The 17,742-nt window shown below is 46.8% G+C and overlaps 1 long non-coding RNA gene, 8 other non-coding genes and 1 pseudogene across 15 annotated transcripts; 1 reads left to right on the top strand and 9 right to left on the bottom strand.

The window, feature by feature from the left end:
* Window positions 1-1,805: 1,805 nt before the first annotated feature.
* LOC121472016 lies at window positions 1,806-11,299 on the bottom strand. 7 transcript variants are annotated; one of them, XR_005982754.1, is made up of 13 exons: window positions 11,221-11,239; window positions 10,625-10,677; window positions 10,285-10,368; window positions 9,996-10,046; window positions 9,619-9,652; window positions 9,275-9,428; window positions 8,931-8,978; window positions 8,716-8,750; window positions 8,472-8,508; window positions 8,082-8,123; window positions 7,819-7,851; window positions 4,077-4,204; window positions 1,806-1,824 (listed from the first exon to the last, which is right to left on the bottom strand). It is a non-coding gene; the product is annotated as an uncharacterized LOC121472016 (long non-coding RNA). The 7 variants fall into 7 exon arrangements; XR_005982751.1 differs by lacking the exon at window positions 1,806-1,824 and adding an exon at window positions 2,663-3,208; XR_005982752.1 differs by lacking the exon at window positions 1,806-1,824 and adding an exon at window positions 3,229-3,364.
* LOC121472413 lies at window positions 7,925-8,046 on the bottom strand. Its single transcript, XR_005982892.1, has one exon. It is a non-coding gene; the product is annotated as a small nucleolar RNA SNORD22 (small nucleolar RNA).
* LOC121472412 lies at window positions 8,251-8,319 on the bottom strand. Its single transcript, XR_005982891.1, has one exon. It is a non-coding gene; the product is annotated as a small nucleolar RNA SNORD31 (small nucleolar RNA).
* Window positions 8,580-8,649, bottom strand: LOC121472410. The gene has a single exon (XR_005982890.1). It is a non-coding gene; the product is annotated as a small nucleolar RNA SNORD30 (small nucleolar RNA).
* Window positions 8,821-8,887, bottom strand: LOC121472405. Its single transcript, XR_005982886.1, has one exon. It is a non-coding gene; the product is annotated as a small nucleolar RNA SNORD29 (small nucleolar RNA).
* On the bottom strand, window positions 9,104-9,230 carry LOC121472414. The gene has a single exon (XR_005982893.1). It is a non-coding gene; the product is annotated as a small nucleolar RNA SNORD22 (small nucleolar RNA).
* On the bottom strand, window positions 9,722-9,796 carry LOC121472406. The gene has a single exon (XR_005982887.1). It is a non-coding gene; the product is annotated as a small nucleolar RNA SNORD28 (small nucleolar RNA).
* On the bottom strand, window positions 10,134-10,206 carry LOC121472407. The gene has a single exon (XR_005982888.1). It is a non-coding gene; the product is annotated as a small nucleolar RNA SNORD27 (small nucleolar RNA).
* Window positions 10,485-10,560, bottom strand: LOC121472408. The gene has a single exon (XR_005982889.1). It is a non-coding gene; the product is annotated as a small nucleolar RNA SNORD26 (small nucleolar RNA).
* A 3,998-nt stretch (window positions 11,300-15,297) lies between the features above and the next one.
* Window positions 15,298-15,474, top strand: LOC121472428 (annotated as a pseudogene).
* Window positions 15,475-17,742: the final 2,268 nt, after the last annotated feature.

The following is a 17,742-nucleotide window of genomic DNA, read 5'->3' as shown; positions in this document are numbered from 1 at the left end:
AATCTTAAAAAAAAGCTCTACATTTAAATCCTTTATCTTGCGAGAGCCTCTTTTGGGCGGGTTTTCTCATTGTAAGCGTCTACCTTCCAGCCCAGGGCGTGATCCTGGAGTCCCAGGATGGAGTCCCAACAGAGCTCCTTGCAGTTGTTTCGCTGTTATTCCTAAAACATCTTGAGTTCAGAAAGAGTTTCATAGAACACTGCTTAACCTGAGAGAAACCAAGTTAAGTTGCTGGCCGGTTGAGAAACAGGCAGTCACTACTCCACCTGTTTCAGCTGTCATCAACACAGGACAGTGTTTACAAAGTGGATTTTCCCAATTCGAACTGCAATAGCTTTTTCTTGCACTTTATGCACCGGCATTACTCTACCTTTAGAAAAGGTGCACTTTTTATGATTCATAAGTTATTTGACGAGGGTGGACGGAGTGGTTTGTTTACTGTTTTTAAGCTCCCCATGTTACCTGGTATTATAACAGAAGACCACTGGCTCAACCCGGCTGGCCTAGGCCTGTTGTGTGCTGGACCTGACTTACAATGAGACAACTCAGCAATTAACCGTCTACCTTCCAGCCCAGGGCATGATCCTGGAGTCTCAGGATCGAGTCCCACAACCGGGTCCCTGCATGCTGCAGGGCCTGCTTTTCCCTCTACCTAGGTCTTTGCCTCTTCCCTCTCTCTTATGAATAAATATACAAAATCTTAAAAACTGCAAGAAGCTACTTTCTAAAAGTTTTTTTTTAATCCTTTTTTTTTTTTTTTAAATTTTTATTTATTTATGATAGTCACAGAGAGAGAGAGAGAGAGAGAGGCAGAGACACAGGCGGAGGGAGAAGCAGGCTCCATGCACCCGGAGCCCGATGTGGGATTCGATCCCGGGTCTCCAGGATCGCGCCCTGGGCCAAAGGCAGGCGCCAAACCGCTGCGCCACCCAGGGATCCCTAAAAGTTTTTTTTTTAATTTTTATTTATGATAGTCACAGAGAGAGAGAGAGGCAGAGACATAGGCGGAGGGAGAAGCAGGCTCCATGCACCGGGAGCCCGACGCGGGATTCGATCCAGGGTCTCCAGGATCGCGCCCTGGGCCAAAGGCAGGCGCCAAACCGCTGCGCCACCCAGGGATCCCCTAAAGAACTTTAAATAGCCTTCTTTGCTCCTTAGCCTGCCAGTTCGCCCTAGATGTTTTACATAACCCCGCCCCTCCGCTGTTTTTACTTTCTTGGGATTGGCCCACATAGAGGTTGTATGACCACGTGGGCGTGGCCTCTTTTCCTCCTAGGCCGTCGCGACAGCCAGCCAGTCTGAAAGCGTTCAGGCGCCTCCCGGGGTCGGTGCGGTGTCGGTCTCGGTTGGTGGGTAGCAGATGGTGTGGCGGGTGCCGGGACCCCTCGCCGGGTCCTTTATTTGGCGAGGCGGCGGCTGCCCACGCACAGGCTTCGGAGTCCGAAGAACCGGGTTGGGATCCCCGCTGCCTAGTTGGTGACTTGAAAACACGAGGTCCAGAGCTTGCACGACCGCCTCGGTGTCTGTTAAATGGGTCATGAGAACCAGCACAGCGTGCGCGCGGCTAGGGCTGGCGGTGAAGACTGGCCTAGAGGGCTGCGTTCTCCTCGCCGTCCCCGTGATTGTAACGTCCACTCCCGGCCCCCTTACGACTTGCGGTCTGCGCTCTCTGGTCCCACGCCGTGAGCTCTTCGCAGAGGGGAAAAGAGGCCCCGAGAAAGGCCTTTGGGATTCCGGATCCTAAACTCGTGTGGGAGGGAGGGGGTCGGCCAGCGCAGATAAACTTGAGCGAAGTTCTTTTCGTAGGCTCAAAGCAAAGTCTGGCTGTAGGAAAGGGATTGAGATCAGGCCGGGCTGAGAAGGGACTTGGGGTCCCGTTTCCTTAGAAACTGTATTATATAAATGTGGAACGTTCTGTCCCACACTCCCTTCACAAGATCTATACCCAGGCTGGAAATAGAGGCCGAATCTCCGGGTCGAAGTGACCTGGTGGGAACTTCTTTCTCCCGGACAGGCTTTCAACTAGCAGAATGTGTGTGATCTGTGCTTTTAGAGAACACGGCTCTCAGTATTGTGTCCCCGATGTTAATTGAGGCAGTCTCTATAGATCCCCATAAGTAAACCCAGAGCCTCCAGCGAGGTGCTGAATTGAGGGCGTGGCAGCAAGACCAAGATGCCCGGATCCTGATTCTCAGGGCCTCTCCAGTGTGTTACGTTGCATGGCAAAAAGTACTCTTCAGATATGGTTTAATTAGGGTTTGGGGGATTATCTTGGATAATCTGGTAGGCCCTGAGATCACAAAGGTCCTTATCAGGGAGAGGGAAGGCAGGAGCCAACGTCAGAATGATGGGGCATGCAGAAGATGGATGAGGCATTGCTGGCTTGAAGATGGAAGGTGATCAGATGGATATGGGCGGCCCCTTAGAAGCTGGAAGAGGCAAGGGAACAGATTCTTCCTTAGAGCTTCCTGATTGGAACGCAACTCTACCAACACAGCTTGATTTTGGCCCAGTGAGACCCGTTTTGGGACACCTGACCTTCAGGACTGTAAGATAAGTTTTGTTGTAGGCCACCGAGTGTGGTAATCTGTGACATTAAACACGAACAGGGGCAAAAGCAAAATTCAGGTTTTTAAAAAAGATTTTATTCATGAGAGACAGAAGCAGACTTGGCAGAGGGAGAAGCAGGCTTCCTGCAGGGAGCCTGATGCAGGACTTGACCCCACGACTCCAGAATCACGACCCAAGCCAAAGGCAGACGCTCAACCACTGAGCCAACCAGGTGCCCCCCAAATTCAGTTTCTTTTCATCTCAACTTTCTCCAAATTCTGCAAGACCCAACCTCAGGCAAGTCACAGCTTGCCCGCGAGCTGAGCAGGCTTCACCTTCTGCCCAGGCTACAGCCTTTGTTACTGGAGCACAGATCATAGATCTTGGGGTGGGCAATTCCCCAGACAGGGCTGCACTCTGCAGCAGCCGCCATCTTCCTCGGAAGCCAGAACAAGTGGGGAGTGGCTCCTTCACCCAGTCTGCTGTTACCCCTTCTTCTTCCTACACAAGTAAGGGAGACTGATGGTGCAGGTGCCATAAGAACTTGGGATTACATTTGCTCCTGGGAGGCATTTTGTTCACTTGTTTGTGCTTGTTGAGCACATTCTGCAATAATAAAATCAGATGGGGTCCTTGCCTTCCTGACGTTCAGAGTTTCCTGGGGAGAACAGGGAGAAGAATCCTGTGATCATCTCGGTGAGAGCCTTGGGCCTTGACTGCAGAAGTGGAGGCAAGTGGTAGAGTTCAGAGAATCACTGGCTTTGAGGACAGGCAAAGTGAGGCCAAGGAAGAATATTCTTTCCAGGTGCATATTCTAAATTTATTTTCATGAAACCAATATTCTGTTAACTGTTGCATAATATTCAAAGGCTTTTAACATTTCCCCTTTTTTTTAAGATTTATTTATTCATGAGAGACTCAGAGACAGAGGCTGAGGAACAAGCAGGTTCCACGCAAGGAGCCCAATGTGGGACTTGATCCCAGGACTCCAGGATCATGCCCTGGGCCAAAGGCTCAATCGTTGAGCCACACCCTTTTTTGGTGTTCTTAAGCAGATGTTATAAACTCAAAAATTAGAATATAGAGCAGGTCAAAAAAATGCCTAGTCAACTTGAAGAGGTTCTTAATTCTAACTTTATTTTTTTTTTTAGATTTTATTTATTCATGAGAGACACAGAGAGAGGCAGAAACACAGGCAGAGGGAAAAGCAGGCTCCATGCAGGGAGCCCGATGTGGGACTTGATTCCGGGACTCCCAGATCAGGCCCTGGGCCAAAGGCAGATGCTCAACCACTGAGCCACCCAGGGATCCCCTTAAGTTTAACTTTATTGCATTTCCCAACCGCTCTAAGAATCTGTTGAAGCTTTACCCAAATGAGTTGCTGTATACTCATTTTGTATACCATTTTCAGGCAGATCCTTAGCATCCCCTAGGCCCATTCGCTAGTCTACAAGTTAACCACCACAGCCCTAAAGAGGCTGGAGAACTTGACAGAAGGTATCCAAACACCTAACAAGAGGTCATACCAAGTAGAGGCACAGATGGGGAGGTCCTGTGGGAGGCCGGTTGCAGGGTTGTCCGAGTGCTGCCTCTGGGAGCTGGCTCTACTGGACCCACTTTCCTGTGGCAACTTTGGGATGGATTTGGGCAGCTCCTGGAAAAGAAGCACCAGCTCTCCTTTTGGCCACCAATTTCACTCTTTGCTAATTGGTCTCAGCCCCTTGGCAGCCTTGAGAGTAGTTACTATCATTTTCCCTCTTTAACAGATGGGGAAACTGAACCACAGGTTAGGTGGTTTTCTTAAGGTCACACGGCTAGTGGCAGGACTCCAAAGTCAGGCAACTTGGCTATAGAGCCCGTATTTCTAAACCTATGCCATACCACCTTTGCTGGACTGTCTCCCTGGGTGTCTGGGAGGCATTTCAGACTCCTCTCTATCCAAAATGGTTCCCACTGTCTCCACCGGAACATCTTTCATTTCCTCTCCACATCCATCAGCTAGTCCTATTGCTTCTACTCCAAAATACATTCTGAATGACTCCAGTTCATTCCATGGGCTGCTCCTCAGCCTCCACACCTCCCCACCTTCTTTCCTATCTTTGCTCAGATGTCACTTCCTCATAGATGCCTTCCCTGACCACCTTACCAAATCAGATTCTCGTTCTCTGCCAGCTTTTCTATGTATCTTAGGGTGTCTGCAACTTATTAGCACTATTGATATTTTTGGCTGGATAATTCATTGTTTGGGATGTAGCGGAGAGCTCTCCTGTGCATTACAGGTTCTCCCCATTGGATGCCAGTAATACAGCAACCCCAAAGCTGTAACAATCAGAAGGATCTCCAGGGATTGCTAAATGTTCTCTGGGGGTCAAAATCACCCCTGTTTGAAAACCACAGTGCTCAAATATCTTATGTATTGGCGGTCTTCTTTTCTGTTTTCCTCTTCTTCTAAAATGTAACCCAACAGCAGTCAATAAAAGCAAGAGCAAGGCTGTGGCTCTTCTGAGTACACTGCTAGGTTTGGGCAGAGCAGCCTGTCGGCGCTGTGACCATTTACAGGGGTGGGGGATAGAGGAGTGTAGCAGATCTGAGCAGGGCAGGGAAATCAGACATCTCAACATCCAGTTGGGTTTCAAGTGAGGAGGGTCAAGGCGTGAGTGGACACACCTGAAGCTCAGGGGAGAGATCTGAGGCATCAGGAACACAAGCCAGGCCTGTCATCCTCCTGCATTTCTCCAAGTTGTCTATTATTCCTCTCATCTTTCAGCCAAAGTAGCCATTGACTTGGACCTGAATTTGAATTCATTTGCCAAATAGTGAAAATAGTGTTCCTGGAAGTCTTGTCAACCACTCTCCTGGTGAATATGGCCTGGCTCCTGTGTTGACCTAGACCACTTCTCTGGGCTGGATTAGGGTAGCAGTGGCCTCCAGGCTCCCAGAGGTAACAGCCTGGCCTAATGGTTAAACAGTAGGATTTTAACTGCTGGCCCTCTCCTCCTCTGTTCTTTTGAGTATATTCGTAGCACCTCCTTCCATGGTAAGGGATAGAGGGGCTACAAATATCAAGCCCCAAGACCAAGACCTGAGCCAAAACCAAGAGCTGGACACTCAGCTGGCTGAGCCACCCAGGCATCCCTAAGTTGCCCTGTAACTCTGACACAATATACTTTAAAAACTCATATATGAAAGTGAATCCAATTTCATCATTTGGCATCCATCCTCTCATTTTGAATAGAAGAATGTTGACTATGAGAACTACTCATTGCAGCCAGAATTGCCTGGTGGGATGGAGTTTATGAAAATGCGAAGTGTGCAGATTTGAGCCTCCAGGTGTAGAAAACTATGTAGCTGCTCTGCAGACTAAGAATCATTGACCTAAGCACACCTACAACTACCACCTAGTGTTTCAGGTTTGACAACTTCCTTTACTGTCCTTCATCAAAAGCCAACTCATCCAGGGAGTTAAAATGCAGACTTGGAAAAAAGAAAAATGCAGCATTGGGACACCTGGGCGGCCCAGTGGTTGAGCATCTGTTGTTTGGCTCAGGCTGATTGATCCCAGGATCTGGGTTTGAGACCCACATTAGGATCCTTGCAGGGGGCCTGCTTATCCCTTGCTCATGAATAAACTCTTCTAAAATAATGCAGCATTTGGGGGCACCTGGGTGACTCAGTTGCATCTTGGGATCCAGTTCCCCTGTTGGGCTCTGTAATCAGTGGAGAGTCCCCCCCCCCCCCACTAGCTCTCACACTCTAGAATCTTTAAAAATTAGTAATGTGTGGGAATAAACCATCTGAAGGAGATTCTAAATTCTTAAGTACCCAGTTACATCTTAACTCCACTTCCTAAATTTATGGCCAGATACAATGGTAAAGGTAGAAAAAAGAAAAGTATTTAGTGTTATGTTTACTGGACACTCCTACCAGATGTCCTAAGTGAATAGAAATTCTGGTTTCCCATGGAAAGAAATGGAAGGAGAGACAAGCACAATTATTCCAATCAAACTATATACCAACAGCATAAATTGACAATGATTGGCCAAGGTAGGCTTTCTAGCAGTGCCTTTTTTAAAAAAAAATTTATTTATGATAGTCACACACATAGAGAGAGGCAGAGACAGAAGCAGGCTCCATGCACCGGGAGCCCGACGTGGGATTTGATCCCAGGTCTCCAGGATCACGCCCTGGGCCAAAGGCAGGCGTTAAACCGCTGCGCCACCCAGGGATCCCTAGCAGTGACTTTTAAGTAGGCTCCATGCCCAGTGTGGAACCCAATGCAGGGCGTGAGCCTGTCAAGTGTTTAATGGACTCAGCTACCCAGGTGCCCCCCCAAGCAGGGACTTGAGCAGAGAGGGCCCAAGTCACCCACATGAATAAAAAAAACCTAGAGAAATAAAAACACAAAAAACGAGGAATCCAGAAAAAGGGAATAAATGCAGAGACCTGGAGTTTCACCACAGAACAGCAATTCAAGGGCTGTAGAGACCTGTTCCTACAGACAAACCTGACTCCACAGCAAACATGGTTAAGTTTCATGTGCAGAAAAAGGGCAGTGGAACACCAGAATCTGACAGCTAATTTTTTGAGTAAAGGAATCCTTGATGTCCATACGTCCCACTGACTTCCAGTGCCTGCAGCCAAGCCCAAAGTTATCACCCAAACCCAGCCAACATTCCAACAAGGCACAATGGTCAGTGTGTGCTCAGGGCATCTGGGTGGCTCCGTTGTTGAGCATCTGTCACAACCCAGGGGTTGTGATCCCTGGGTTCTAGCCCGCATCAGGTTCCCTGCTGGGAGCCTTCTGCCTGTGTCTCTAATGAATGAGTAAAATCTTAAAACCACACACACGCAGACACAAGCAGAGGGAGAAGCAGGCTCCATGCAGGGAGCTGATGTGGGACTTGATCCTGGATCTCCAGGATCACACCCTGGGCTGAAGGCAGCGCTAAACTGCTGAGCCACCTGGGCTGCCCCTAGTTCACATTTAAAAAAAAAAAAAAAAAGATAGATTGATTGCTTGATTGATTTATGATAGACAGAGAGACAGAGACACAGGCAGAGGGAGAAGCAGTCTCCCTCCCGGGAACCCCACATGGGACTCGATCCTGGGACTCTAGGATCATGCCCTGGGCCGAAGGCAGGCACTAAACCACTGAGCCACCCAGGGATCCCCCCTAGGTCACATTTCAAAAGCCTTTTTCTAGGTACATTTTTCTGTTTATCCTAGTCTACTGAATACGAAACACCAATATTTAAACAGATACATACCTGTTATATAAAAGCTTTGTTCTTTCTTTAGACCTACAAAGAAGTATGTACAGTTGACTTCACCAAATGATTTATTCCCTTTTCCCATATTTAGAAATCCCTTATGATCCCTCAGACAGTTCCTTCTGGAGCAAATCTTCCTTCCCCCAGCCAGCCCCAGTGGGTTCACCTTCACAGGCTCTGGGACTAGGACAGGAGGTAAGACATGTGACTGTTTCTTCATTGGGAGGTTCTAGTTTGGGTCACTCTGTATGTAGACTTACTTGCCTCAGACAGGAGCTTAACAGAAAAATGGCTGAGGGTTCCTGCAAAAGAAAAAAGCCTCTCATCAGCACGTATTTTTCAGTAACCACCAGTAGTCCACAAGACTTCCTACTGGCTTAAAACCTACTTGATAAATTTCTCACTGTTGTCACCTCAGCAAGACAAGCTCACTGCTCAGAAAATACCTTTCAGTCACGGTGATCAGACTGGGGCGGTATTGAATTCATCACTGGTGAGAGGGAGCTTGTTGCAAGTGGTTCAGAATGGCCAGACAGAACTTTGGAGTAAACCAGTAATGTCTTCTTACAACTACCCAGACCAAAGTGCCACCCAACACCCCAACCCCCACCCAATTTATAGCAACTAAATAGGGTTATAAAGGCATTTACCTCAAATCATTCTTGAGTCCCACACATGGTACTGGACCTGATACAAAGAAGGGAATCAGTAATGCTTACCTCTAGCAATAAAGATTCTTCCCATTTAAACTATCATTCCTAGTTCAGATTTCCGAGTCTCAACAGCAAGTTATCAGCCGAACGAGATTCCACGTAAGTCATCATGGATTTAGGCTCCCAAAAGGGTACTTTTCTGCCCAATATATTTCATGTACCACATAAGGAAACTACTCACCTTTCAGCAAACAAGCAGGTCATAGGTAACAGGACCTAGAGGATGAAGATGTGGGTGAATAAAAAGACCCTTCCACATAGCATCCCTCCACTCCTGCTGTCTCCAGTTTCTCAGGTGTTCACTTATTTTCATTGTATAGGTCATAGTGAGCTAGTTTGACTCATCATGGAAACTGCAGATTTGGTGGCATGAGCCACAGACATTAATCAACTAACCTGTTAACTCTGGAGACTTTGGGATAGCATACAGGAAACAAGCTGCTCCTGAATGAGATCACATAATTAGTGAAGGATCCAAACAATTAGTGAAGATTCAAAATCTATTTTAGCTATGGCTACTGGATTTAAGCTAAGAAAAGCCAAACAAATGTTACTAACAGGCATATACTGTGCCTCAGACTGTTCCCTATGGAACAAATTCTCATCCTCTCTCCCAGTCAGTCCCAGTGGGTTCACCATTACTGGCTCTGGAACTGAACAGGGGGTAAGACAGGATGCTTGCTCTCCTCACCGGCACATACTCAGGACAAGCCACAACTATTAAGGTTACAAGTACTCACCATCCTTAATGTTGCTTTTGGAGAGCTCAACCCTGGCTCATCAAGGCAGTACCCAGAAGAAATAAAGCAAAGGATGCCTGGCTGGCTCAGTTGGGGGGGCACCCAACTCTTGATCTTGAGGTCCTGAGTTTTGGCCCCATGTTGGGCACAGAGCCTACTTGTAAAAAAAAAAAAAAAAATCACTCAGAAAAAAGATTAACAAACAAAAAGAACCAGTAATCTATATGGGCCAATCAAGTCTCTGCTCAAATAAACAAAAAAAAACTCCAGGATGCTAAAATCATTCTTTGGATTATGGATTCACATATATGCTAACTAATCACAATACTGGGAAAAGCTCTTACTGTAAATAGATGAATGGATCACCATCAAGTCAACCTGTAAAAGGTGAACAAACAGTTACCCAAAAATATTAGGATGGAATAAAGTTTCCTTGTTAACAGAAACTGTCATCAGAACTCTAACATGCTATTAATTGTTGTACCTCACAGAGGATCAGCATATCTATTCAAATCATCTGACAGTGATGAAAGGGGTAAGGGAGAGCACAGCCTCACAAGTATACAGCTGGGCTGCTCTCTCCCTCCACAGGAAAGTCATTCCTAAAGGAACAAGCTGGAAGGAGCAAAAAGGCAACACTGCTCCACTGGACATTTGCTCTTCCGGTTGTAGGCAAAACTGGAGAGAATTCTCCAACCCCCCACATTTGAACAATTATTACCTGTATTCACTGTGGAGGTCAGTTGGATTCCTCAGGCTTAGAGAAGAGATGCTACACGCAGAAACAAAAGGCATTACATGTACCTAGCAATAATCACTTCTATGACTATAGTCATAGACCCTTAAGTACTCTTGGCCCACTTCTCAGCAATAAGATGACATCACTTCTGAGTTCAGCCATATGCTTGTCTTTTTTATGTTCATCATAGAGTGGTCAGCACAATTTGAATAAGAAGCAACCCCACCTAGACCATGCCCACCCACACCTGCGGAAATCCCTGCATACCCACCGGGAGCACCGCGGTAATGCCTAGTTCATAGACAGGTCTTATCTCATCCTCCAAACTTTTAAGGTCTTTGGAGCTGAACCACATCTGAAAAAAAAAAAAACCGAAGAGGACCCCTCACTTAGTTCCACACCTTGCAGTCTGTCTCCTGTTCGTTCCTAGGAAATCCGCGCTAAAAACGCAAACGTTTGCTGCGGAATGGTGCTACTCAGAATCTTTACATTTTCTCCACCAACCCATCAGAAAGAGAGAGTTCAATTCCTAGTATCATCCCCGTAGCACATTCCACGGGACTTCCCTGAACCCTACAACAGAAGAACGCGGTAAAGGTTGTCACACTTACTCTATCAAGTCGGTTCTTTTCCATTCTTCGGCGTTCCCAAGTGCGCCTAGAATCTGCAGACCAAAGAATATTAAATCAACAGCCATTCATTTCACAAGCGCTTTGTTTTCCGGAGCCACGACAGTGTCGGACTCCGGCTGTGCCAAGGCCCGTCTCCTGTTCTTATTTTACTTATGTATTCATGAGAGACACATAGAGAGAGGCAGAGACACAGGCAGAGGGAGAAGCAGGCTCCATGCAGGGAGCCCGACGTGGGACTCGATCCCGGGACTCCAGGATCAGGCCCTGCGGCGAACGCGGCGCTAAACCGCTAAGCCACCCGGGCTGCCCTCCTCAGAGTTTTTTTATCCTCACGGAGATCAGTACAGGTCTGTGAAAGGTTCTCATCACAGAGAGGGCCTCCAGTGCGGCCCGCCACCGCCATTTTGTCCTCCGCAAAGCTCCGCCGCGGCTCCGTGCAGTCGAGGCCACGGCCGAGATTTCTCATCCCTCCCTCGCCCATCAATGAGTGAAACTGAAAGTGCTCAGGCATCCTACGCTCACCCAGTTTTTCTGCTCAAGTCACTTAAAAAACATAAAGCAAAAACGAAGCTCACCAATTGCCGCAGGAAAATGAGACCGAAGGACCGCAGCAAGACACTTAAATACCACCTCGCAAGGGCCCACGGGATGGGGCAGGCGGGACTATGGCGACGCAGGCGCATAAGGAGAGGGCGCTCGAACGCGGGGGGTTGTGGGTAGAGAATTCCTGGGAAGGCGGGAGTTCGGTGAGCCCCGCCTGGAGCTGGGGCGCGAAAAAGGTGCGCATGCGCCTTAGGGAAGCGCGCTGGCGGTCTGGTCTTACTACCGGGAGGTTGGTGCCCGGCTTTCCCTGGGACTGAAGGGCGGAGGCTTCGCACGGAAGCTGCGACGCCCTGCCTCTGTCACGGCTGCCTGTCCCGGCACCCTTCCCTGAGCACCCCCCTTACCCACACACCCCCTAAACCAGTGTGCAGCTTCCGCGGATCCCGAACCTCCCGAATCCTGGACTGGTGTCATCTGGGTTCCATGGCCGCCGCCTAGCCTGGTGCGCGGGGTCCTTAGGGGGTGGGTGGGGGGGGTCCCTTGCCTGGAACCCTTTCCGGAAAGTGAGTCAGGCCGTAAGTGCTCCGCTTTTCTAACAGGTTCTGATTTTTCCTGAGCGGCCATCTATGACCTGCTGTCTGGTCCGCTGTCGCTGGGAATTGGGCTAATATTCGCTAATTTTGGAAGCGCTATTTTAAGCACACTACAGGAATTGATTACTTTTTTTTAATTGATTACTTTCGTTCTCCCAAATCCCAAGCTAGCCCATAACTGGCCCCATTTTAAAGGTAAGGGGCCCTTATTCAGTCTGACTCCAGTGCCTGCGCTTCGGACCACTATGCTTTACTGCTCTGATCACACAGTTACCGCTCGACGTTGTCAGGGCGCCGGCAAATGCACAGAGAACAGATGGAATGATCCCTGGGACCGTATCTCGATCTGTTTTTCAATATCCTCTCGCCCCTCCCCAGGAGTCTTACAAAGACTACTCTCTCCAATCCCGCTAATGAAACTTTAATACCAATGATACACTGTATATTTGTATGATGATCCTTTGGAGGGCCAGAAACCTCTTTAATGTCTAAGATTTTTTTTCCTGCCCCTCCTCCCGCCAAACCAATTGCCACTATTTTGGGCGCAGCCTTGCCCCTATGTGTGTCCCAGAGTAACTGAGAGAATTCCAATTTGAATACATTTAGGGACTAGAATAAGCTTATTTACTCAGTAAATATTAATTGCTCGTACAAATACATGATTGAAAAAAAAAAAACAAAAAAAACAAATACATGATTGAAAAGTTTTAACAAGATATATAGAAGAGGCAGCCCCGGTGGCGCAGCGGTTTAGCGCCGCCTGCAGCCTGGGGATCCCTGGGTGGCTCAGTGGTTGAGCATCTATCTGCCTTTGGCCCAGGGCCTGATCCTGGAGACCTGGAATCGAGTCCCACATCAGGCTCCCTGCATGGAGCTTGCTTCTCCCTCTCTCTCTCTCTCTCTCTGTCTGTCATGAATAAATAAATAAAATCTTAAAAAATATATATATGCTCTTTTTGGAAGCTCCAAAGGGGGTAAGGAGAGAAAGCACCAAACAAGGCAGTGTTCTTGGCCCTTGAAGATCACAGGTGACATTCAGTTAATATTTATTCTACCAATATTTATTTGAGCACCTGTTAGGTGCAGGAAATATAACAAGGAACAAAGCAGACAGTCTCCTTATGCTCCCTTGGTGCTTATATTTTGGTGAGTAGATAGAGAAAAAAAAAATACTATGTTAAGAGTTAAATGCCATGGTAAACGTTAAGCAGGGAAGGAGAGAAATGAATGCTGAGGTCAAAGGGAGGACTTGTCATGTTACTCAGAGAGGGCCTTCCTTTATTTTTTTTTTAGAATATTTTATTTATCTGACAGAGAGCAAGAGAGAGTGAGAGCATGTATGCACAAGTAGGAGAGGGGCAGAGGGAGAGAGAGAAGCAGGGAGCCAAACATGCCCAATCCCGGGACCTTGGGATCATGACCTGAGCCCAAGGCAGATGCTCAACTGAAAAAGCCACCCAGGCACCCCTCCACTCCCATGATTTTAATGACCACCATTATGCCTATAACTCCAGCCCAGGATCTTTTTCCTGTGCTTCATAGCTGTACATCCAGTTGCCTTCTGGATGAGTGTTTTTTTTTTTTTTTTTTTTTTAAGATTTTATTTATTTAGTCATGAGAAACACAGAGAGAGGCAGAGATACAGGCAGAGGGAGAAGTAGGCTCCATGCAAGGAGCCCAGTGTAGGACTCAATCCCGGGACTCCAGGATCACACCCTGGGCCGAAGGCAGACAGTCAACCAATGAGCCCCCCAGGCGTCCCTGGATGAGTGTTATCTCTTGATTGGTCCACAAACTTACCAACTTTTCCACAGATTTTTCACACAGAGACAATATTTTAGCAAATGGAATTCAACTCACTCTTCATTTCCACCCAATTGTCCAAGCCTCACCCTTCCACTACTCTAATTCAGGCCATTCATCCTGTGGTTTTCTTTTCTTTTTTTTCTTTTCTTTTCTTCCTTTCTTCCTTTCTTTTTTAAAGAGTTTATTTGAGAGAGAATGCGTGAGCAAGCTGGGGGGTGGTGAGTGGGGCAGAGGGAGGAGGTGCAGACTTCCTGCTGAGCAAGGAGCCTGAAGCAGAGCTCAATTCCAGGACCCTCAGATCATGACCTGAGCTGAAGGCAGATGCTTAACTAACTGAGCCACTCAAGTGCCCCTTTCCTGTGATTTTTACAGCAAATGTAATCTGGTTCCCTGACCCTGGTTTCCTCCCTTCTAGTCAATCCATTTTCCACCCTGGTGCCAGGGTGATCATTCCAAATAAAACCTTTGTGCTCAGGGGACCCCTGAGTGGCTCAGCTGAGTGTCTGCCTTAGGTTCATGGTGTGATCCTGGAGTTCAGGATCGAGTCCCACAATGGGCTCCCATAGTGAAGTCTGCTTCTCCTGCCTGAGTCTCTGTCTTCTCTCTGTGTCTCTCATGAATAAATAAATAAAATCTTAAAAAAAAAAAATTGTGGTCAGGTCTCTCTTCTCAGCTCATAATCCTTCAGTGTCCTTCCATAGTCTTTAGGCTAAAGACCAGACCATCAATATAGCCGTTAAGAGCTGCTTTCCTTGCCATTTTTTTTTTTAAACCACTGCTCCCTCCCCAAGCCTGATCCACCCTGCCTCCCACTGTAATTCTTCTAGGTTCAAGAGATCATGCCTATGTAAATCATCATTGTATACCTGTTGCCTGGCAGAATGAAAGAGACTAAGGAGGACCCAGTATATATTAGTTTATCTCCATATTTTTTTTTAAGATTTTATTTATTTATTCATAGACACACAGAGAGAGGCAGAGACACAGGCAGAGGGAGAAGCGGACTCCATGCAGGGAGCCTGATGTGGGACTCGATTCCAGGTCTCCAGGATCACACCCCAGGCTGCAGGCGGCGCCAAACCGCTGAGCCACCGGGGCTGCCTTATCTCCATAAATTTTGAATGTCCTTTTTTCAGCCCCAATTCATTGCCCTGCAAATGGAATGAGCTCCTTGCTCAGAGAAGTCGGGCGAGTTTGCTGGGTGAGCAACTCTGCCTCCACCTGGCTGTAAGAGGCACTGCCTCCCCTAACGGAGGAGGAGGATATGCAAATAACCATTGCTTTGGCAGGAATTGGGAGACCTGCCAGTAACCTCAGTGGAGACACAGTCCCATTTTTTTTTAATTTTACTTTTAAGATTTTATTTATTTATTCATGAAAGACACACAGAGGCAGAGACACAGGCAGAAGGAGAAGCAGTCTCTATGCAGGGAGCCTGATGTAGGACTCAATCCTCGGACTCCGAGATCACGCCCTGAGCCAAAGGCAGACGCTGAACTGCTGAGCCACCCAGGCGTCCCAGAAAGGTCCCAATTTGATAACAGAATTATCTGGATTGTGGTGGAGCTTGATATTGGGAAGGATTAGCCTGATCTCAGGGAAGATAAGGATGTTGAAGATTATAAGGACGCCAGGCTCACATGCTGCATTTGTGCACTGCGGGGGGAAGCTTTGGGACTGGAGGGATGATGGGAGGTTGATACAGGTAGTATAGATTCTTGGCCTTTTGGCTAAGATCAAGCGTGGTATCTGTTCTTACCAGTTTAACATCGGATATGTCCTCTATCTGAGGACAATGTATTCCATTGATTTTTGGAGTAGGGGCTGTATAGGAGCTTGCTTTGTGTACTCCATACATCATTTTCCTGGTCCCTGGGTGTTTAACAGGGTTGATACACTTGGAGTTGGAATAATGCCACATTAGGGTCTTTGGCCTGAGAAAAAGAGCTATCACAATGGGAAATACAAAATAGAAATCTCTGAAACTGCCCCGTTCCCATTCTAGTGATGTCCTTTCTTCTTCTCTTTTGAACCCATCCATGCTCTAGCTCCTGTACCCACCCCTCCACCAAGGCCACTACTGACCTCATTCACGTAATCCTAGAAGATACTTGAATCTTTTTTTTTTTTTTAAAGTAATCTCCGGGCTGGAACTCACAACCCAGAGATCAAGAGTCACACGCTCTACAACTGAACCAGCCAGGTGCCCCAAATACTTCAATCTTTCTTGACCTCTCAATAGCATTTGACACTATTGACCTGCCCTTCTTCCAGAAATAATCTCTACCCTTGCTTTCTGGGACCTTGCACTCTCCTGGGTCTCCTCTTCTTATTTGTTGACCATTCATACGATCTATCCCTACACTTTCTTCAGGGTTCTGTCCTAGGTCCTCTTGTTTTTTCATTTGCTATGCTCTGCCTAGAGCAACTTCCCCTTCACCTTGGCCTCATTTACCATATCTATGCTGCCATGTCCCCAACATCATCTCACCCCAGGATCTCCTGGTTTGCATATCCTTGTATCTAACTGTTTACCAGACATCTTCATTGGAATGGCCCATAAACAGCTCAACTTGTCCAAAACAGAATTCATTGTCTTTTCCTACAAGCCTGTTCCTTATCCAATGTGCTCTCTTTTGCTCAATTGTCTAAGCCAGAGTTGGTCACTGTGCCCAGTGCTGATGCACTGTAAATGCTCTACATCAAAACACTGCTGGGAACATATTTGTATTGGAGCAACTTGGATTTATTACTTATTACAGTGAGAAAAAACACATACCATGGGAAACTGCAGGGTAGTTAGGTAGGTAGTCGGAGGGTGTTAGAAAGAACTTATTATAGGACTTGGGATTGTGTTAGATGATTTTGGGGAGGGTTTAAGCAAGTGAGGCTCTGGATTCAATGTTTTTAGGAAGTGGCATTGTTTTATTATTGGGTCTCTTAAAAAGTCTTACCTAGAAGGAGGGAAGACTAGAATGAGGCTAATGGATGATGGGTAAAGAAGCAACAGTCATTCATATTAGCCAGGATAGGAAGCTTTTTGGACTTTTGTGATTTGGACAATGTTTATGTTTTTTCTGTGTTCAGATGTGATTATGGAATGGGCCTGTTTTGATCGCAGAGTATCTTCATCTTATGTTGGTATTCTGAAAGTATGATCAGCATGAGAACATCAAGGAAGGCCTTGTTGTAAGTGCTAGGCTAGTTTCTAGATGTCAGCAGCTACTTTTCTCCTTCTCAGTACCCTACTTAAGCCACTCTCCTCTGTTTTTCTGCTACGGAGTCCCAACCTGGTTTCTTGGCTCTGACTTTACCACCTCCTTCTCCTTCTCTTTCTCCTTTTTCTTTTGAGAGTTTGTTTTTAAGTAATCTCCATTCAACATGGGTCTTGAAATCACAACCCTGAGATCAAGAGTCATGTGCTAGCCACTGAGGGAGCCAGGTACCCCTGACTTTACCCCCTTCTAATCCATTCTCCACATTATAGCTAGACTAGTCTTTCTTTTTCTTTTCTTTTCCTTTCTTTTCTCTTCCTTTCCTTTCTTTTCCTTTCTTTCTTTTCTTTTTTCTTTTTTTTAAAGATTTCTATTTATTTATTTTAGAAAACACAGAGGGAGAGGGAGAGGCAGACTCCTTGCTGAACAGAGAGCCTGTTGTGGGGCTCTATCCTAGGACCCTGAGATTATGACCTGAGCTGAAGGCAAACGCTTAACCGACTAAGCTACTCAGGCACACTTTATAAAAATTTTTTAAAATTTTAATTAAAAAAATTTTTAAAAATTGTATTTATTTGACAGAGTACAAGCAGAGGGAGGGGTGGAGGGAGAAGCAGTCTCCCCTCTCTGGACCCTGGAATCGAGCTGCTGAGCATCTATCTAGTTCCCTGCTGGGTGAGGAGTCTACTTCTCTCTCTCCCTCTTCCCTCCCCCTGGTTATACTCTCTGTCTCAGTCAAATAAATACAATCTTAAAAAAAAAAAATCGGAACTCAGCTCAAGATCCTCAGTGCTCCTCCTTTGCTCTTAGGTTCAAGCCTGTGCTTACCCGCAGAGCCAGCAAGGCCCACTTTGGTTTTTAAGTTTGTTTGTTTTTTTTTCCCAAATTTTATTTATTTATTCATGAGACACACACACACACACACACACACACACACACA

Source organism: Vulpes lagopus, chromosome 11 (genome assembly GCF_018345385.1).
Source record: "Vulpes lagopus strain Blue_001 chromosome 11, ASM1834538v1, whole genome shotgun sequence".
Lineage (NCBI taxonomy): Eukaryota > Metazoa > Chordata > Mammalia > Carnivora > Canidae > Vulpes > Vulpes lagopus.
Note: the sequence above shows the minus strand (reverse complement) of the source record. Positions and strands in the feature narration are given on the sequence as shown.